Source organism: Lepisosteus platostomus, chromosome 9 (assembly GCF_059453375.1).
Source record: "Lepisosteus platostomus isolate fLepPlt1 chromosome 9, fLepPlt1.hap1, whole genome shotgun sequence".
Lineage (NCBI taxonomy): Eukaryota > Metazoa > Chordata > Actinopteri > Semionotiformes > Lepisosteidae > Lepisosteus > Lepisosteus platostomus.
The window spans coordinates 42,397,780-42,421,011 of NC_142619.1; the positions used below are offsets into that span (position 1 = coordinate 42,397,780).

Sequence of the window (23,232 nt, forward strand, 5' to 3'; positions counted from 1 at the left end):
TGAATTAAGTGCTAAGAGGCTAAGTGAACTCAGTGCTAGTGACCTATACCTCCAGTAATTGGCCAATTCACTGTCCTTCTATACATGTCTAATTTCCTGAATTAATAAACATATCCACAAACCAAGGCCCATGCTGTCATGCTGTGAGCTGGTAGTTAACAGATTATTCAAACATTTCTTCACAGGTATAATTTCCTATATGAAAATTTCCTAGATGAGTGAGATTTGGCCAAGGTAGAAATAAATTTACTAAAATTAAATTACTGTACTGTAAAAACACTTTAAGAGACAGGTAACATGGATTTAGGAAGGAAATGTGTTATTTAATAACAATTGAGAATCCCTTGAACAAGTAATAATGACAGATGTCAGGGATTACATACCAGTGAATCACACAGTATCATATATTTGAATTTCTAGAAAGCTTCTGATAAGGTCTCCAATAAAGGTGGATGAATTAAATGTTATAGCTACCAAAACTAGTTGAATTTACAGAGAATACAAAAAAGATGTGTCTCAGAAACTCAACAAAAGAGCTACAAAACTTTATAAATTACATTTAATAACATTGATTAGCACAATTTGGTCCAGACTGGTAGAAAACATATACACATATTTAAATTTAGCAATGAATTTAGCAATGCAGGAAATAACGCATGAAGGGAATCAGGGTCTATAGATGTATAAGAAATAGATTCTTATGCAACTTTATCCAGACACAGTGGGGAGTAAAAAACGTATATAGCATAAGTACAAAATTCAAATACAGGGAAATTATGCTCAAGCTTTATAGCAAACCATTAGGACCAAAATTTGAATATTTAATTTAGTTTTGGTCGCTGTACCACAAAGAAATATTGTGGGGAGCACAATATTTAAAATGTTTAGAAGGCTACAGCCTTCTAAAAAGTTATAAAGAAAAACAACTTGCAGGATTCTTGGTAATCAGAGGATTGTCATATACTGTATGGATAGGTTATGGAAGCCCAATCTACTTAATCTAGACTAGAGCAAAAAAAGACTGATAGTAGACTTGATTTGATTTGATTTGATTCAAGTATACTGTATAAGATCCTAATGTGTACAGAGAGGGTCAACCATGGGAAATATTTCCTGCTCAACAGTAAAACAAGGACGTGGGGCCACATCTAGAAACTATATTTTTTTATTAGGACAGAGAACAGGAAACATTTCTTTACACAAACAGTTGTGAATGTCTGGACCAGGCTTTCCTGTCAGAGCTCTAGACATTTTTAAGAAAGACCTAAGTGAAATTTTACATTCATTTGGCTACTAAATTACTAAATGATCAAGATGGACTGAATTGCATTGTCTTGTTTGCTCCTTATGCAGTCCTCCTTATGGTCTTATGAATCAACGCCATTCTTTGCTGTCATAATATTGAAAAACCCTTTGTTGCGCCTCCTTGGCACATCAGGACATACACTAGCTGAGATAACAGCTCCAGGGACCGCGTTACAGCCAAGTTAATGGCAATTGCATGGAGTGATCTGGAATGACACTTCAAAGGGCTTTACATGTGAGCATGTCCTTTCATCACTGTTTTGTCAACTAGCCCATGACAGCTCACGGAGACTTGACAGTGGGGCATTCCAGAATCACTCCCTTCCATCTCCCCACCCAGCTCATCTTCTTTCTTCTACTCTGTGTTGTCCATATGCATCATCTTTCAGAGCTATTTTCTGCCTCTCTGTTACTTCAGATACAGATGATAATTCCACAACGTCTGTCCACCAATCCAATCGATTGTTTACTTTGCCCACACAGCCTTCATATCAGCTTCTACAAAAGTCTTAAAAGTGGAGGTGCTTGTTGTACACTCTATAACGTACCCCATGTGGTTTTTATCACACTATCTGAAAAATCTCAGTACTTACAGTACCAGGTTTTCAACATGCTGATTAAAAATCACGCAGATTAAAATAATATATTTATAGGAACAAGTAATAGGTTTATTTCATGCTGAAAAAAAGAAGAAAGAAAACACAACGTTTCGGCCGTGGAGCCTTCTTCAGGTGTGAGTGTGTGTGAGAAGGTGTGAGAAGGCCTAAACGTTGTGTTTTCTTTCTTCTTTTTTTCAGCATGGAATAAACCTATTACTTGTTCCTTTGCAGCCTACGCATGCTGACGCAGCTATCCACCTGAACTAATATATATATATATTACGTTGATATAGGGTGAGAAAAATGTCAATTAAAAAAATGTGTCCTTTTGAATTATTACTATTGCAAACTGCTCCACACTAACAAAACCAGGTATGCCACTTTGTTTCTGTGTGGGTGGTTGAATTAAATCCTGCTGATTTTTAAATACTCATGAAGGTTAAAGCTTACTGACTGCACAAAACTACTCACATGTCCACAAATGCAAACGCACGTTGCTGAGTAATGAGCCATGAAACGAGAAAGGTTCTTGCCATTGGAGATATCAGCTGAACGAACATTTATGCCTTAGAATGTAAAGAAGGACAAAAGACATAGCTGGTACAGTTCGAAGAAAGGAGTAATATTTCTAGTAAAAAAAGAGATAGTTAGAAAATGGCTAAATAAAATGCTAAAACGTTAATGGAATGAAGTTGCATAACTAGATTTTGCCTTTCCCTTGTAGTATAATAAAAGAGAGCACCTTATCTGCATACCCTGGCTCCTTTCACAGTCTCTCACATTGAAAAGTTTAGTACAATGAGGACCTACAGATTCCATGAGCTGCACTTAAGACAGATTAACAGTGAATGAGTATTGCAGATTTGCTATTCACTCATCCTCCAACTTTGAATATTAATTTATGTCCTTCTGAATGGACAAGAAGAAGTATAACAACGACAGTCTGCCATGTCTGGGTTGAAATGATACAATGGCCCCTACGTAACAATTTGGAAAAGGTGTACAACGTGATAATCTAGCATTGAAGTGTATACTATATGGTTCTCTAGATTTGTTCACCGTGTATGGAAAACGTGCTCCTTCAATTGTATTTCAAAATTAGCTCCTTGTAAGTCTAAATAACATGAATAGTTAAAAAATTGTCCTGTTCTAACAGTTGTACATGGTCTTTTAACTCTTGTAATATCTCGCATAATGTCCTGGGGGTTCTCTTGCTGGGAATGTCCAAGTTGGAGCCAGAACACAAGAAAGCATACCAACATAGGAAGAAAAAGAAAATGAGAAATAAAAAAATGTTCCCTATTCAGTCTTTTTGTTCACTGCTGTAGTATCATCTGTCAAAAATAAAAAAAATAAATAAAAATGAGCCTAGGACCTTATCATATTTACTCCAATTAAACTTTTTTCATCCCTCTCTAGACAAAGCTGTGCAGCTGTCCCACTTTTGACTAACCAGATTCTGGTCTGGAAGTGTTCTTCCATCTCCAGTTTATAAAACTTAACACCATTTTAACTACTGGTTTCTTTGCCTAGTTACATTTTCCTCTTTCTCTACTAACCTTGATATCAGCACTGTACTGCTCAGTTGGTACTTCCTCCTCCCAAGTCATTGTCCCTGTTTTTCCTAGACACTTTTTTTACACTGTCCTTAATGCCTTTCATTTCACATTTCCTACAATAGGAACTGGCTCAGTCTCAGGTCCTCTGCAGCCTTGGCACAACAGCCCTGGGTTGAATTCCCCTTCCTGTCCTGTACCAGGACCATCACCCTTCATTCTCATTGGTACATGTGGCAACTGAAGAGGACTAAATCATAATTCTCCTCTCTCTCCTCTCTTTTGGCAAATCATTGGTAATGACCCTCATGGTACCACATGGTACCCAGATAAACACTTACACCCAAAATTATGCAATCTAAAAAACAAATAGTAACCTCCCATGCTGTATGCCAAATATAACCCATCTATCCACTCTCTAACCACTTACAGGCGTAAGGCTGGGTACACCATGGACAGGGTGGCAGTCTATTGCAGGGCAGACACATTTACAAGCTGACACTCACACCTAGGGCCAATATTTGTAGAAGTCAGTTAACCTACCAGTATATTTTGGAATGTTGGAGGAAACCGGAACACTAGTAGGAAACCCACGTGAACACTGGGAGAACATACAAACTCCACGCAGACAGCACACCAAGTCCAGAACTGAACCCAGTGCCCCAGTGCTGTGAGGCAGCAATGCTAGCCACTGTGCCTTTCCATGTCAAATCTAATGATAAATATAACAGCACATAATTACTGCATTAATGTTCATCCGTTTTGCTGAAAGTTCCAGCATTGTAATTGCACATAGTAAATTATTACAATCCCAAATGGAGCGCCGCCAGCTGGTACGCCATATGACCCTGGAACTTTGTTGTGTGCACTGAAAAATCGGGACTGGTTTTCATATTTTCTATTTTAAGACGTGTCGAATACACAGCCCACGTACTATGACACAGTGCGCGGTAATACTTGAGTGGACACAAGAGCTACAATGTTATTATATTCCATTCTATAGGAATGCGTGTTACGAACGTAAGTAACCAATTGTATTTAAAACAGGTATCTCCAGCAAATAGGGAGGTAGGAGAATGTGCGTGATTTTGGAACACCGCCAATCTTGTAAACACAGGAAAGCATAGAAATGCGTGCAACAGTATGAACGAAAGCGGCCAATTGTATTTTAAAAAAGTTATCTCCAGCGAATAGGGAGGTAGGAAAATATGCGTGATTTTGGAACAATGCCAATGTTGTCAGTGCAGGAAAGCACAGAATTGTTTACTACGAACGCTGGCAATCTTGTGAGCACAGGAAAGCGTGATAGATAACAGAAAAATATTTAAGAACTGTTCTAGGTTAATTTGAGAAAAATACACAGAGCGTCTCTGTGTTTCGCTCCCATGCGCATGAAATAACTTCTTTTAACTTCTGAGATGGACTTCTGAAACGGAAACGGGGAAAACTGCAAGCTTGCAGATTGCTAAAGCAGGTAAGCCCCACACTATTTTTGAAGAACCTTATTTAACGATGGCAAAAGAGCTGACACGTACAGCATTATGTGTGAAGAAAAAGCTGCTAAGCAGCTCGACCTGCTGCCCCCTCCGAAAGACACAGCCACTCATAGAATTATTGATATGGTGGATTATATCAAAAGTACGCTGATAAGAGTGTGTTAAGATGAGCAGATGCTTTTCACTGCAATTAGATGAGTCTGTACATGTCATTGATTTGGCCAATTTGCTCGTTTAGATTAGATACGAGTTTGAGGACATGTCCCATGAGGACCTTCTGTTCTGTAAGCCGCTACCAACAGGAATTACAGAAGAGCACAAATTTCAGTTTCTGAATGAATTTATCGAAGATAAATTTTGTACAGACGGTGCTAGAGCGATGACAAGCCCACACAGCGGTGCACGAATTAAAGAGGTTGCTCCAGAAATGAATGGACAAATTTCAACATCCACCGTGAGACCTTTCCCGTCAAGAAAATGCACGACGATTTAAAATCTGTTAGACTCTGTTGTGAATTGTATCAAGGCTCGAAATATGAATTCACTTCTGCTTTGATCGACTAAACAGGCTCACCCCTCTCACTGAAATGGTGCTTTTTTATTGTTTATTTTTAATTGCTGTTCCTGTTGTCATTCTGTAAATCGCTTTGAGAAGCCACGTTTAAAGGTGCTATATCAAATAAAGTTTTTTTATTATTATATTCATTGTATGTGTGTAAGAGTGTGTGTGCACGCGTCCTCATGTTGGTCACTGAGATTTTCTGGGGTTCCTTTGAGAAGATGACTTGTAGGTGGTACTTGGATGCTTTGGTTTGATCAGGGGTGGTACTTGGTCCCAAAAGTTTGAGAACCACTGCTCTACAATATCATGATACCTGCAGAAAGTACAATGCAGGTTTTTTTTTTTACTCTTATTAGCCTGAAGGTTAACCTCACATTAATCATCACCTAATAGCTGCCAATTTAAGTACTATTCCTGAATCTCAAGAAAACAAGGCTGAAGGAAAAAAGACACAATTCATAAATCACAGAAAACACCCTTCAGTGGTAAAATGTATGAAGAGTATTACTATATGACAGATATGGGGGTCAAACCTGCAAACAAAATAGCTTTCAAAATACACCAACATCACTGCATTTGTTGCAAAGAAAAAATATATAAAAATATACACATGAAAAATTATCTCCTTAGAACATGTAATATTGTAATAATTCCCCACAACATAAAGCAATTTAATAAAATCCTTAGACAATAAATGTTGAAGTTAATATTGTTATTGTTGTTACTGGGGGGCAACTGTGTTTCAGCAACATATTCACTTCTCGGGTTAATTGCCTTACTCAGAAGGTTTGGAAATGCAAAAATGGTTTGAGGTATTTACGAAGCTGTCCTTGGGCCATAAGACAAAAAACAAAAACAATGAAACAAAACGAGTCCTAATAATTTACATTAAATGATGTCACTATTCGATTATTACATCAGCCATATTAAAACAAATATTTAACAGTCACCAGAAAATTCTTAAGGTCATTAATCCAGCCTTCATAGGAATGGATCATAGCAGTTATACAGGAACAGACAAAGGGAAGCAAGGAGAGAACATCATCATCATGCACCATTTACATCATCAAGAATCTTATGCCATGAGAAGCTCCCACCTTGAAATTAGCTTAGAAATCAGATTCTGCCCTGGTGAACTGAATGCTGACAGGGTTCCAGACTCTGAACTTAATTACAGAAGAGAGCTTGCTCTCGTAGTTATTTGGAAATTCCATTCCCTTTAACTGTGGAATCCACAGGCTTAAGATACTGTATCTCTCCTGTTTTAATTATGCCTTTGCTAAAATAGGTTCCCATTCACTTGTATTAAGTTTTGATTAAATTCTGCTTTATTATGAAGTTTGTTTGTTTCCTTGTCCTGTTAAGGTGTTTTCTGTATTAACAGGAAACCTCTGGAACTCACACAATTACATACAGTGTGTTAAAAATGTAAGTAGACTTCCTTTATTGCTGCTAAAGCAGATGCCACAATCACTGAATCAAGAGGTGCACTCACTTTTCCACACAAAGATACTGAACGCTGGCTATGTTTTTGTTTTTTAAAATAAAAAATGACAAAGTAGAATTTGTGTGTGTTATTTGTTAAATAACGTTAAATTTATCTTCTGTTAGGATTTGTTGAGGACTAGGTGAACATAAAATAAATCTAAAACGTTAAACTAAAAAAACCTAAGGGGGTGTACTTGCTTGTTCACCACACTGTAGCCATTATAAGGTTGTGCGTTGTATAATGATGTTCTTTAGTGTGAATAAATACTTGTTTGTCTAACATGTGGCCTGATTGGCTGGAGAATGGAATACAGTAATGTGCGATGTAACACTCTGTAATCCTGACCTTAAGGGGTGAAATCATTCATCTTTATTGCTTGCACAGCACACTGCTGTGAGAACCAGATTTTGTTATTGATCTGATATTGATTCAAGGTATAGATTGAACCTCCCTAATTAGTAAATTTATCACACCCCCTGATTTGCACATTATTCTCATGTTGCAACTATTAGCCATGAAGTTAAGTGCACACAATATTAACACTACAGGGACAGGGCAGGCTACACCATTTCTACTGCAACTTCCTGCAACTAGATTAAGGGTTTGTTAGAATGTGGATAATAAGATAGCACATTGTGACTGACATACGTAAAAAAGTGTGCAAATATACTGTAGCTAATGCTACAGAAGATTTGATCACAGGGGAGTTCCAGAAAGCCATTACCACTTCTTTCCTCACATCCACAAAGAAATCCTAGATATAGTCAGATGCTTTTTGAATGTGTTTTCTTCTCCAGCTGTGGTCATGGATTTAAAGATGGATAAATTATATTCTGAATAACAACTTTTTAAGGCAATTTAGATTATTCAGTCATTCTGACCATTTAAATTCTGAGTTTAAACAAACAATTCAGTTGTTTGGATCACTTTACACAACTTACAGTAGGAATGTCTAAAAAATGTTTTTTTATTAGCTTTACAGAAACAAACCAGTTTTGAACTAGAACAGTTCACCTCACATTCTAAACTATTGTAACACTTTAAAATTTTTAATTTTCTCTAATTTTGTTTTCTGTAGCAATAAATCCCTCACATAAAATCTTTAACTGATCAAAAATCTATTACTACATTATTATCACATGAATTCACCAAGAGATATTAAAGCAGATTACTTAAATCCTCAGAAGTTATATCTCCTTAAGAACAATCTTTACTTTCTTTAAACACATTATGCCAATTAATTATAGTAATTTCAAACATCCAAAAAGAAGAAAATAGTCAAATAGAAAACAGCAATTGTGTTGGTGTCAAGGTGTATTGCATATACAGTATTGCAAAACAAAAAGAGTTGTGGAGGAAAAATAAGCAGGAAAACTAACTGGAAAAACAGACGGCCAAATTTTAAATTGATCTTACAGTATATTAAAAAGTACAAAATCCACAAGGTGCACTATGCCTTTGGGACTGTAGTATAACATTTTATCTGAACATTGCCAGACTTGCACATTTCCTCAGGATTCTGATCTTGCTTGAAAGACAGCCTTTTTCATCACTGTTTTCATTAGATGTTTCTTTGGACTGACACCTGCAGGTCTGCATTTCTGTTTCAGTACTGGAAACACTGTTGAATTTACCAGGCCACTCAGCTCCTTTCACAGACATCACATCGGCCTTGGGAACTTATGACCTTTCATTTTGTCTCCCCTGTGTGAGAAACACATTTACGTGCACTTCCTTCAAATAGGCTTGAGGCATTTCATTATGGTGCAACCTGCTCTCAGAGGGCACCATTCTGTGAGTCAACACTGAAACTACTGCTCGACTGCTAATTAGCAGTTATTTAGGAACACAGTGGTATATTTTTGTCTTCAAAACAGAAAGTATCAAAATAACATCACCTTTAATCCATCTGTTGTTTTGTTTCTTGTGCTATTACTGTAATTGTCAATGAAACTATTATTCCTTAAATGCAACCATATCGTAGATTTAATGTGTATAATGCCCACCTTACAAATGAAGACTGTATGTTATATAACAATAAATCAGAATCACTTTTCTGTGCTTATGTGATTTACCATAACAAATCTAATCAGAATTCCAACACATCCAATTAAATTTAATTTTTGGAAATGCAAGGTAGTTGCTCATGTAAAGTTGAAATTGTTGACTACAACAGACCACACAATTGTACAACAGAAAAGAGACCAATTTAATAATGCAGTTGGTACATAGTGTCAGGCCTTACATTATAAGATTACTATCTCACAACATAATCAGATTCTTAAATGTACAATCATCCTCTTCTATTTCACTGTTTTTTTTGGCATACATAATTCAAAAGGACAAAACATTTGCTGCTTTATTATGGGCTTTTAACTATAATACAGAGTTTCCAGAAATGCATTCAGTCATTGTTTTTATCAAGTGTATCATTTCAGCCTTCATACAGAAATATACCCTTTTCCTCATTTCCACCATCTTTCTTGTTTTGTAAACCCATGTGCTAGAATAAAGGTTGTGCAGAGAGAGTGCACATGTGTAGCTGGCTACTTGTAAATGTTTTCCAGAAATTATGTTCTAGAAATTTTGTTTTGAAATAATTTTGGATCATTCTAATAGATTACCTAAATACTGTGTTTATATTTGGTATCAGAATTAGCTTTCTGACAAAGAATTCACCAAAATATAACAATTTACATGCTCATGTAGAGCAGAAATTACTGTACCAATTACATTTTAATTGTTGTGTAAGCTGTCAGTCATAAATCCTCTGCTTCCGTCATTATCAATACTCCATAAATGTGTCTATGCTGCTTTTGTGTGTTTTTTACTGCTTGATTTATAGCACTCAAAAGTCATTATTTAGGCTTGTGAATCCATCAGAAGCATTGCTGAATAATTCAATGAACAACTCAAAGCTATAAAATTCTCATCTGCACTTTTTGTTTAGACTTAAGAGGTGAACAAATGATCTGGTCTGGTGAATACAAACCAGTTCCACTTGTACTTCATCTGAGCCCTGCCTGACATACAGGAATCTAATTACACAGAAGAAAAGGTGCAAAACAGTAAAATGTAGGTTTGTGCTTAGTGTGCCATATCAAATCAATTTATAAACCACTGTTTATAAGCTCCCCTCTTTTGAAAATATCACAATAAAACTATTGACCTCAGTTATTTAAATAGAAATGAGATGCTGTAGAATATATATGAGAACAAAGAGATAGCAAAAAAATGAGAGCACATTTCCCTAGGGAACTGACCTATTTCACTAATGAGACAATCTGAATTCTGAGGCACACAGACATACAACACAACCTGGTGAGCCCAGCCTCTTGTTTCTGTTTCTAATCAATGATATCTTTTGAAAGACTAAGTATAGTGCTTTATTAGCATTCTTTAAAATGGCACTGTTTGATATGTTGTTTATTACTTAAATGCTCAGGCATGGAGACATCAAGCTAGGCTTTTGAAAAACATGGGTCAATACAATCATTTCTTTGCACCTGTAGATCTTGACTTGAACAAAACCTATACAATTTTAAATGAATAAAAAAAATTAAATTAGAATGTAATATCGAGCATATAGAAAAAAGAGCAGAAGAGTGTATGTGTGGGTAAAATGGAGTAATTAACATGCAGAAGGCATTTACTACTGTTACTATACTCTGTTATTCACTTCATTTAATTATTTTTTAAGAAAGAGCCTTACATTCTAGAAGAGAATCCGCAGGTACTGTATACAATGAAATTTGCTCCATGCCCAATTAGGTTGCTGTAAAAATATTTATTTTACTTTCCTACTATTAAACTATCAATCTATATAATCTGTATTTAGATTTTATAGCACTGAAATGTTTGCCAATTTATACTCCGTACAGAAGTGAGTATACCACTGATATATATTGAAGGTTTCACATCTAGAAGTTAGGAATGAAACATTATATTTTAAAGGCGTATAGGTAATTCATGCTGTACAAGTGTTAATAAGTAGGAGGCAGTGTGGGCTGCACCAACAGAAAAAGTGATGTGACACTGCACTGCAGAGTTACTGTCCTGAATGAAGTGGATCTCTAGGTTGAAGGGTTGATGTGTTTTTTTTCACATGTCTCAATAACAAGAGCCTTTCATATACCAGGAAATCACTACAGATTCACAGGTTTGGATGTAACATTATAATAAGCTCAAAAGCTAAACCTCTATGTATTTACTCTTCATTGGAAATTCATCTTCTAGAAATTATTTAACTATATTTATTTTGACTACTATAACCCAGGTTGACCAGTGTTGTGTATGTATTAGAATATACTTAACACTGACCTTAAATTACCCTGTTAGTTGTTTAAGCAGAATCTGTCAAATATTAGATGCCTATCCAGCTCAATCATGTACAGAAGACAGCAAGGCTGTGTTATGTTATAAAATCTCTCTTCTCATCATATTTTAAAAAGTCACAATGGCAAGAGAAGACACATGTCTTTGTTTCAGAGCAGATGTAGTTTGTTTCCAACACTGGACAACATAATGTTAGTTGCCTGAAAAAAATCCTTGAAGCCAACTGGCTCAACCTCAACCTCAACTCCCAAGTGCATGTGTATAAAGTACTATTTGTCACTTCCTAGTCAATTTGTTGTTCATCCACCTTGCAGAAAACTGTCATCTCAATTTATTTTGCTCATGCACCTAGTCAGCCTACTGCCACAGTATTGTTTTTCATTGTGTAATATAGGTTTACATTCAGCTTGCATTAGTCTAGTCTCCTTAATTGTGAATATCTGGCTTCAGAAGCACTGTTCTCAGAATCTGAAATCTCAATCTGCATTTAAAGTGAAAAATACTCAGACCTGTTCAGATTGTATATTTCTATTAAATCACATTACAAACACATGACATTGACAAATCTGCTAAAGACTTAAAATTTAAAAAGAAAAGTAAAGACATATGAACCTTTATAATTCCATGCACTAAGTCATATACTTTCTGAGGCTTTGAATTTTCTTTTTTTTTAACTAAGCATTGATGTTTTTAAAGTGCATATACAGTAGAAAGGGAATTGTTACTGGGGCCTTTCTTGCAGTCTGAGGATGCAGGCAGACAACAGAAAAGAGAAACTGAATATTGATTATTGCTTGGCAGCTTAGTGCTACTTCTCAAAGTAAGAGATACTGGCTAATATTTTTTGCAACATAGTGTAAATACTGTACTTCCTTAGTGGCTACAGTTGGAGAATACTCACAAAAAGAAAATTTTGCTCCAAGACATACTAAAGTGAGTGATTTTGGCATTGCACATACAGTACAAGCCACACGTAATCTTAAGCTTACAGATCAACCACGTTTTCATTAAGTGAATAACTTGAATTGAGCAGTTCACCCCCATTAACTTTTCTAAGGCTGTTTTAGGAAACCATTTTCCTTCAATTTGTGTGTGCACTTTATACATTAAAGACACATTATTAAACATGTCCTTGCTTTGCAAACTGAAATTATTCTTATTTTAATCGAGGAATAAAAATAGGAAATATATGGCTAGAGTATTTTTTAAATGACCACCATGTTGTTATTTGTAGATAAACACAATTTAGAAAAATCAAAAGGTAAGATTGTTGCCATGCCATGTCGAGATTCCTGTTATTGTCATGCATACATTTTTTTGTAATTGTATAGCATATGCCTCCAAGGCCAGGGATTGTACACAGGCTGTCGACAATAATAGTGAGCTTGCAACTACAACACGAACAGGCTCAGATCACCTGGCAAGATGTCTACTGATTTCTGCTTTGCATCCTTGGAACTACTCCAGAGGGCATGCTTGTTACAAAAAATACATACAAAAAAACTAGACTGATGAGGATAGATAAGGCTTACCAGATTGAGCTGTAGAGGTGTTAATGTAACTCACAGGGCTACTGATGACTGAAGGTTTGTATATATTAACGCTCCAGTGCTCTGTCAATAAACTGAGAAACACATCACAGGACTCCACTGAAACAAAAATGTCATTTCCTCCACCGTGATGACTGTGTGTCATCTTCCAAAATGAAAGCACTATTTCAGTAAATAACTAAATTAATTTGCGTTTTACTACTGGTTACTTAATTTTCATATTGATAACTTATAGACAGTTGAGTGTTCCACTTCAGGTTTTGATTGCAAAGATTTCAAATACTTATAAATACATACATATATATACTGTATACCCGTTTCAATTGAACTGATCTCAATACAGAGTTCCTGAATATTCTGAAAATTGTATAGACATCAGAAATTGAGAAAAGTAGATATGTGGTTTTTGTTTGATTCTCTTATTACAGTAAGATGTTTTTCAAAACCTTTTGCAAAATAGCCGCTCACAAGCTATAACAAGGTCATTCTCAGAAGACTCCACCCTACATTTTTCACTCCCCTTGAAGTGCAACATCTCTACATTTCTGTCAACTTTAATGCACTTCTATCTAGGGCCTCTCTTTATTCTTGAAACCCAACACATTTATCAGCCAAATGAGATTCGAATCTTAAAAAAATGAAATTTAAATAGTATCTGTTCTACAGAAATACCCCAGCTGAAAAAGAATGTTTAAATCAAAATTCGGTATGGTTAAATAGTTTTATTGAAAAAAAAAATCCACTTATACCACCTGTAAATAAATACACATTAATACACTGTTTTATTCTCACATACACATCCGAATGGCATATTTATTGATTTACCCCTGCTTGGCAGCAAACATGACATCCAGAAAAGTACCTCTTTTTTAAATAATAAGACAATGTAAATAGTGACTGTAACCCATTTTTATGTCTGAGTGTAAGCAGAAAGATAATGGAATAGGTCTCAGATTGGGGTTTAGCTCTGTAGTTATGACTGAAGGTTAATCTACATAATCTATGTCCTTTTTCATTCTCTCAATTTACAGGTATATGTTTAATTCTCAGGGGTTTTAATGTGTAAAAAGTCTAAACTGAGTACCTCTGTGAAATTTCCATGTTAATGTGAAAAGTGCAGTATGTCCCTGCAGAATACAATCGCAGCCAGACAACTCTGGCTTGAGAGCCACGCAGCAGAGCACAAAGCAAAAAATTATGCTACAATAAAGAAATGGGTCTCCTTGATGGGAGATCACAGCTCTGTCCAGGTTCCAATATGTGATGGGGATGATGTTTCCTTCTGTAACAGACTAGCTGCCACGGAGTCCTGTTACATCAGCATATTTCAACAACTACAAGGCTAAAAATATATTAAACTAAACAGAATGTCTGGAATTTCTGACTTTTTTAGTCTGAATTATCTTTAATTATGATAAGTTTCACTTGAAGCCAGATGCAAAAGTCCAATCACGTATTCAGTGCTGGTAAATACCATATTTAAAAAAAGTGCTTCAACTTATTATTAGAAGCACACAGCTTTTACAAAGTTCAATAAAAATGGAAGTGTGTGAATTTAACTGACAGGCTGTAGTATGATTAATCATAGCTTGAAGGGGATAGGAGCAGAACACATTTTAATAAATATGTCCCATTCTTGTACTTGAGATAGTGAACTACCAACTATATGACAATAGTAATCAAAATGAGAGATGACTTTGTGTTGAAAAGAAAACAGAAATTAATTTAGAAAGAAACCTAAATGAAAAAACAAAAACAAAAGAACATCTAGTGAACATCAACAACGTGTGAGAAAAAAGAGTAAGAGCTTGTTACTTAGGGAGACAGACATAAGAATATTGTACGGATTTTTAAAATAAACATTTTTTGCATTTCTTTAAACTCTGCCAGCAACATTTATTTAGAATAATTAAAATAATTAGGGAAGAGTGTACTGATATGCTTTCAACAGTATATACTGTATGTCAGAGGTTATGTGCATTACCGAGATGTTCGATTAGCTGCTTGGAAGCAAGGAGAATGGAAGGCAACTAAATGGAAAAGCCCCGGAGTTCAAAACAAAACATGGAATGTACATTTCTTGCTTTGGTTTCTGAGCACCATGGCCTGAGGTGTGAGAGCTGAAAGTACAGCTTTTTAACATGAGGCCAAATTAGCTCCATGTCATTACTTACAGTATAGATATAGCCAGATATTTACTTGCAATTTTAATTGTACTACAGTACTTCTCAATGAATTAAAGAGCTGGTTGCAGCAAAATTTGTGAAGTGGAATGGATTGGAAGGGTTCTGTAATTTTATCCCAGTATAAATGGGAAACTAGGCTGGAGAATAACAGTTGATTCTCCGGAGTTTCATAGGCCTCTAATCAAAATGTATTTTTTTTTATCCTGGCATTGATAGATTTTTTTATTTTTTTTTACTGAGGAACATAGTCATAAAAATAAGTGAATCTTTAGAACATATCCTATGTGAAAAATAATAACCTATTGATAAAGACAGTATTATGTTATACTGTACATATGACAGTATGTTGTTATTTCAACAATCTTCATCATCAATATTATTTTGTTTAGTAGGTCTAATTGATTTCAAAATGTTATAAGGTGTAAAATGCTAAATATGTGAAAATGTGTGTGTATTTATGTGAAAAACACAAACATTAAATTGTTTACTTACAGTAAGTTGAATAATTAAAAATGCAGTATAATCAGTAATTGCAGCGATAACCATACTTTATATGCTAGTGTGAAAAGAAGGCACAATCAGCCCAAACATAGCAAATATTAACCTAAATGAAATATAAAGTACAGTACAGTATTTGCTACCAGTGTAGCTCTTGATTTGTTTCCAAAGAAGAATAGTAAAGACAATGGCATTAATTATTTGCAAAAATATGGCAGGACTATAAAGAAATTACAAAACCTTTTAAATCCTTGGTGGTTTTTAGCAGCTTGCTGACTTTATAATAAGCATACTTATTAACATCCTCAATTAATCTGCCAATGTGTGTTCTGAACTGTAAAGTGCAACTGTTGAGCAACAAGAACTTGTTTCTCAAGTTCTAAGCTACTTAGCATTCATTAGTAAAAAGCAGAGCAAAACAATTTCATGACAGAACAATGGAGTGGAATTGGAGAGATGACAGTGCATACAGCATGGAGTCTCTCTTATTTAACCATTTCATTTGGTTGTTTGTAATGCAACAAGGAAATCTATCATTAATTAACCTGTACCCTAGGAAAATTGTACAAATATACTACCACTTGCAAATAATACCAATGCAATGCAACCAATGTACAAGTATAAGCATATACTGTATCAGAAACCAAAAATCTACCGGAAGTGGTAAAAATGGAAACACCTCAGCAAATGAGAGAAGTAAACTGAGACACCTTGTATACTAAAAGCAGGGGGTTCCACACAAGTGTAACTGATATTGTATGTTAATTCAGCAAATAACATTCCAGCATGTTTAGGGTCATGTATATAAATGCTACACGGGCCTGGTTGCCTATAATTACGGCTAGAATGCAAGAGGAGACCTCACGGGCTTTGAAAGAGTTGTGATTGCTGGGGTTCAGCTACCAAGATAACACAATTTACTGATGTTTCATGAGAAAATGTGTCTAAGGTGTGTTCAGAAAAGGGCAGGTAGTAGGAAGTGCATAATCCAGGATTATAGAGTATTGCATTCATTCAGAGTGCAAGAGACAACAAGAGAGCAATTTGACTGACTGCAAATTTTGTTTCCAACAGTAAAGTATTCTGATGGTTCCATAATGTTATGGAGTACTTTTACCCAGTATAGTTTGGGTGCACTTAATCCATTAGAAGACAAGGCTATACTAATCTCTACATAATAGTACTGAGTGATCATCGTCATCCCATGATGCATCATTTCTTTCCTGCCAGGAGGGATGTCTTCCAGGATGACAGTGCTCCCACCCATAGAGCATGTGTGACCACCCATAGGGCATGTGTGACCACCCAATGGTTTGATGAGCATGTTACACATATGTCAAGGTCTTCTCTGTCACCAGATATGAACACAATTGAGCATTTATGGAATATTCTGTAAAGATACCTTAAACAAAACTGAGAGAGCATTTTCTACCTGAATCAGCTGTGTGTTTAAGATTAACATCCTCGTGAAAGAATGATGCTGCATCTATCCTACAGAATTATTGTACAAATGCTGGCAGACTATACATTCCGTACACAGGCTGTTTTGGCTGGAAGTGATGGGCCAACATTCTATTATATGACTTTATATTGGTTTTGTCCACTAGTTGTATAAGATTTAGACTTTTAACCATGTTATAGATTAAATCTGCAAAATTTTGTAAGTGCTGGTCTTGTAAATCAGTGGTTTGAAAATAGCACAAAATTATATTAGAAAAGACGATAGGGAACCAAATGTTGCACTGAAGACAGAAATAAATTTAAAATTGCCACTAACTTAAATTTATATTTAAGTATTACAACAGCAAAAGAACTTAAAATGGTTAAGTGTCTCAGAGACAAACATGTGAAACTATTAAATGATGAAAGGGAAAGGGATTATAGAGTATATGAAATGAATACATCACACAGATGTTTAGCAAGGAAGGAACAGACAACAGACCTTAGCCTGAGGAATGACAAAGTCGTGTGATAAATAATATTAGCACAGAAGAAGCAGAGGCATTATAGGTACTAGAAGTGCTTAATATAAACACATCTCCAGAGTCTGATAGTATTCTCCCAATTGTGCTTGAAGAAACAAGATGTTTTTCATAGGTTATTAGCAAAACGGTTATAATGGTCACAAAAGGCAGAAGTGATATCTACTGACTGGAAAATTACTAATACATTCCCCCTCCAGAAAAATTGTAACAAAACTGAACTAAGTAATTACAGACCAATACATCTGACTTATACTGCATGTATGGTTACACAAATAATAATTTAAACTAGTTTATCATGTACAGTATATGACATGGGATTCTAAGGGATAGTCAACATTGATTTACAGAAGATGGTTTTACTGAATTTCTCAAAGTACTATGAACAAACAACCACAGCAATGGATACAGACAGAGCATATGATAAGGTATATTTAGGTTTTCCGAAGGATTTTCATAATGTTACTCACAGAAGATTAATTCTCAAATAGCACAGAGTAGGCATTCAATGTAATGTGTGTTTGAAAAAAAAAACTGACTAATAGAGAACAGTACAGATATGGAGTAAATGCTCAAATTGGGATAATGTAATTAGCGAAATACCATAGGGATGGAATATTTAGAGAATATTGTGTTCAGAAAGAACACTGTCAGAGATTTTTTAGTCAGCTTCAGTCATCCGGAGTATATCTAAGAAGGCTGGTCTTTTCAGCATCATTCCCTACTTTGCTATTTAGTCAGTGTTACCTAGTAAGTGTTAATACAGATTCTAAGCAAAATCCAGGCATCTTTAGATTTCTGAAGGACAGGTACAGTAGCTCTGAGTAGTATAAGTATCATGAGTATAGCAAAATGGTTCTTTTACCCAAGGCTGCATTTTTATTTGATTACAAATTGGATATGAAGTATGTTGGCCTATTCAGTATTTGTTATTAAGCAAGCTGAAGAATGTGAAGGAAGTCAAGTATGACCTTTTGGGGACAGCTACGGTCAATGGGCCATATTCATATATTTTCTAACTTGCTTTATTGAGACGGTAAAAAGAAAAGAGAAGAAAAACAATGTTTCGTGGTATAGAATCTGAAAGAAGACATTCGTTTTGTGTTTTCTTATTAGTGACAAACAGGTATAAACTTTAGGTTGTAAGAGTTTTATGAATATGCCCCCATGTCCTTTATATACTGTATATACAGTATAAAGTTTAGGCAATTCGTGGTTTTTAAAGATTTATTCTAATATAATCCTTTTGTACCTATGGTAAAATAATTCAAATAATTGTAGGTCTCTGCTCAACACAACCTTTAATTATGCTCGGGGTTATTTGTAAATTAAATATTCATAGTTTAATCAAGAATTAGGTAATAAATGAAAACAGAATGTACACTGAAATACTGTCCACATCTGATTTTGACTTTCATGCTATGTAGTGCAATCAACTTTTCAAACAGGGAAAAAATCTAAGTTCATGAAATTTATTGACAAATTCATTTTCATACAGTACAATTGATTGCAATTATCAATCTGTTTATGATTTTGCTTTTATGTCTTAAGTTAAATTTACTGCCTACACAAATCTTTTGATTACATTTAGTTTTGGTCCTTTTACCTCAGTATCTTTTTCAACATTTAGAAACCCTGATCTACCCAAAATGTTCAGTATATTTAGCATTTGCCTGATGTGTCCTAATTAATTTCACCCACTAAAGAATAATGTGATGGTTCAGCTGAATAGGCATAAAGAGACTCATTCCATCACTTACTCCTTCACTACTGCAAAAAAACCTTGCATTTTCTATCATTTTAAATATGTGTTATTGTACATAAACATACCACTTTTACAGTATCAAAACATTCCTTCCCCTCACCTTTTGGCTGACCTTTGGCTTTTGGCCTTTTGACCTTTTACCTGTATGTGTGAAAAGGCATGACAACATTGTCATCCATCGCTCCAATATCTAGAAGGCTTTTGCTAGTATCACAGAAATGCATTTTAAAAGCTACAACACATTGTAGCTGAGATTAGGAAATGAGGAGAACAGTGCAGAAGACTGAGGTGCTGAACAGTCAAAAAAATGTTTCAGTGACACCCAGTGAATCTGCAGTATGAATGGCAGGGAATCAAACATTTATCAGCTAGAAAAATTCCCATATTTTACTCAGTGTTACAGAATAAATCCCTGTGCTTTGTTTTCAATTCAAGCTGTAATAGTAAACAAAACCAAATGAGGAGATTATTCTTCAAGCTGAATAAATTTTTGCTACGCATTGCTGAGTTCACATATTCCAGATTGCATCTCTGAAACATCTTTATGTTAAGACAGTTCCATATGCATCTCAAATAAGCATGCAGCTTGATCTTTGTAAGAGAGAAACTATAAAAGACCTTGTGGCTTCAGTACTTCATTAAGTGAACAATTAGCAATGAATTTCTATATCTTCCTTCAGAATTTAAGAAAATCCATATTGAGTTTCATTAAAAACACCAAAATTGTATTGATTCCAATACTCGTTTGTTTCATTTTTAGTGCTGCTCAATATGTAGACTTTTTATAAGCAAGAGAAAAAAATCCTGTGCTGTTTCATAATACCATTTTTATTATACTTCTAGTAGTTCAGTTCTTAATTAAATGAGGTCTTTCAATTCACTGACAAACACCAGATGCAGAAAGTAAATACAATGTATGTTTTTTTTTTCTTTACAGTAAAGCCAGATTATAAACATTGAGTTGATTCATGTTTGTCATTTCTGATCCATGAGGCTGTGAATATTTTTGATTCTGACACATGCTTGACACTCAGCTCTGGACCGATTATTAAAAGTGTGAAAAAATGAGTCAAAGCTACAGGCTTTTGTGGCTATTAAAAGAAATAAAGATACATCTCCTATGTGTTATCTTAAAAAAGATTTTTCTTTTGTGGTAGCCTAGCAACTAACATTAATCTCAAGATCTTTATTTACAGAGATTTACAAAATCCTAATTTTTCTTTGTTATTTTTATACATGATTTTGACAAATGTAAACATTTAACATAGCATATTCAATTTCTATGAGTTATATTCATGTAAGTCATCATGTTTTTTATCCATGCATTTAAACATCCTTTGCTTTGTATATTTTTCAGAATATGTAATTCAATTATATTGATTGAGCTGTATTGTTCATGTGAAATACTGTAAATGATTGGGTAGTATTGGTACCATAATATGGCCATTTTGTCCATACCATGTAAATTATTAAAATTCATGGTATGCCACTGGCTTAAAATCCTAGCCGATAATTGTAGAGGCAAGGTATATTACTTCACTTAGAATGAGATGTTATTAAAATTTCTAATAATCTTTCTTTGCTTTGACCAGGCAGCCTGGGCCTCATGTATAAAAACAGGAATACAGCTAAGAAGAGGACAAAAGCAGGACTTAAACGCTTCTCCAGGACTGATCAACGAAATAAGACTGTTGGACTCTTTCTTTTTGTTGACATCCTAAATATCCAAGCATATTCGTTACCAGCTGGGATGAACAAAGTTCTCCCACTTGTCTAGCTTGCACTGTAAACAGTTTTTAAGACCGAAGTTCAGTGACACTACTAACTACTGGTAGAACTGCCCTCAGCAATGCTAGACAAAGCTCTCTTCCCTCTCAATCTGCACTGGGATACTCCCTGCACAGAGCAAGCAATTGACAAGTTGGGACACGGACCAACCCAGCCAGCTCTGTCTTCTTAGAGGGACGTTTAAACATACCAAGGATGTTTGGCCAACAGATCTCTTGAGTATAAAACTCCTTTATTTATATTATAATTCTTGAGAGTTGAACTACTATTTCAAACAAGTTTAACTGTATACTTCACGATAATAAATACATATTTATCATAGTTCAGGTGGGTAGAAATAACATACCCGAAGAAGGCTTCACAGCCGAAACATTGTGTTTACTTTCTTGTCTTTTCAGCATGGACTAAAAGTATTACTTGCTCCTTTACATATTTATCATTACATGTATCTGAAAATATGAATGTGATGTAATTATATGAAACTGATAAAACATATGAGCTAAACTATAACACATGTTATGTTATAGGCTATACATAGTATGTTAACACTTACGTTTTTCAATCTAAATTTTGCAATTCCTGAGTGAACGATCAGTATCTCTTTCATATCGCTCTAGTTTTGTCATGTTCTAGTGTTGTACCAGTAAATTGTACATTGTATATACATTCTTATGGGACTGTAATTTATGACAAACACCATCACATACAAAAACAATTCCCTGTCTCTGCTCATATATGGAATGGAAACTACTGCGTTTTGGAGCACAGTTTTAAATGATTTAGAATTATGCAGATATCCCTGTCTTGAAATCTGAATTTAGAGCAGGGTCACTGATAAAAGACATTAATAAAGTGCTAAACACAATCTTAATGTCACCTTCTTCCCTATCCATTCAGAATTCTCAAATTCTAAAATAAATTAAATATTTTTTATTTTAAACGGCATTTAACTTAATGGTAATTTAACTATATTGCTTCATACATTTGTATATGTAAGTTTCATTTGATTTCATGTGTAGGATAGAAAAGTACCTGGGAACCTATTGGGACCAAGAGTTAAACCCTGGGTGGGACAAATGAAAATACCCATCAAGGAAAGCACTTCATTTGGGATAAAAAGTGCTGTATAAATACAAATAATGAAAAAACAACGACAGTATACACATCAGAGAACTGCCAGCAGGAAATACTTCCCTATTCAAAACAACATCAAAAACATGCAGTCTGCTTGAGTATTATATTACATAAATTATATATAATATTTATTATACTGTGTATTTTTACATAGTATTATATAAAGAAATAAAACAATGCCTAGCACATAGCTCATACTCTTAATATTTCTTTGATTGTTCTTCGATCACGTGTCACTCACTGACTGAAAAAGACTCCACAGAATTTATTGCAAATTGCTTTATGCAGTCCTTGGGTTAACTACATGGTATTACGTTCACGACAATACTCTAAAGAAACAGAGTACTGGTAAATGTGTGTAACCTCAGGTTAATGACCAGTCGTTAACTGCTTTCCTCCCACAACTGTTTCAGCATTTATCCCTGGTACAGTATGTGCCCTGCTCTTTTTCAGCTTTTTTAACTGAACATCTCCCTTCATTGCTGATGAACTTATTAATTTGGACAGGAGTTAGAGGGGTCATTTGTTTGGACTTCTGACCCCTGGTTCCTGCCTGACATGTTCCCCCCAAAACTGTGCTAATCACTACTAACTGTGGCAATCAGCCTGGAAAGATGGAACAGCAAGGTGTAATATAGTTTTGTCTTCACAAATTATTTTGATTTGGTGGTTGCATTCCTGTAAGTATACTGCTTGCTTACAGGTATTCACTTATACAAAAAATTTCTCAACAAAGCTGTTAATCCATCCTATCATCATTCCTGCTGTACTGAGCAACAATTAAGCACTGCTTTTTGTACTGTGAGTTAAAGAACTTGGGAGAGACTAGGATCCTTAATAATACAGTCGAATATAAAATCCATATATTTCTTTAAGCTTTAAAATCCATGAAACTGACTGAAAGGGAACTAAAATTATCTGAGGGTTACAGTGGACTGATGGTTGCATTTGATGACATGTTTTTCCACTTACTTCAGAGCCATGGGG

General features: G+C 35.0%; 1 protein-coding gene across 5 annotated transcripts in view; it reads right to left on the bottom strand.

Moving 5' to 3' along the window:
- slc2a13a (solute carrier family 2 member 13a) overlaps positions 1-23,232 on the bottom strand; it is a 132,964-nt gene that overhangs the window by 24,448 nt on the left and 85,284 nt on the right. The window lies entirely within an intron of this gene.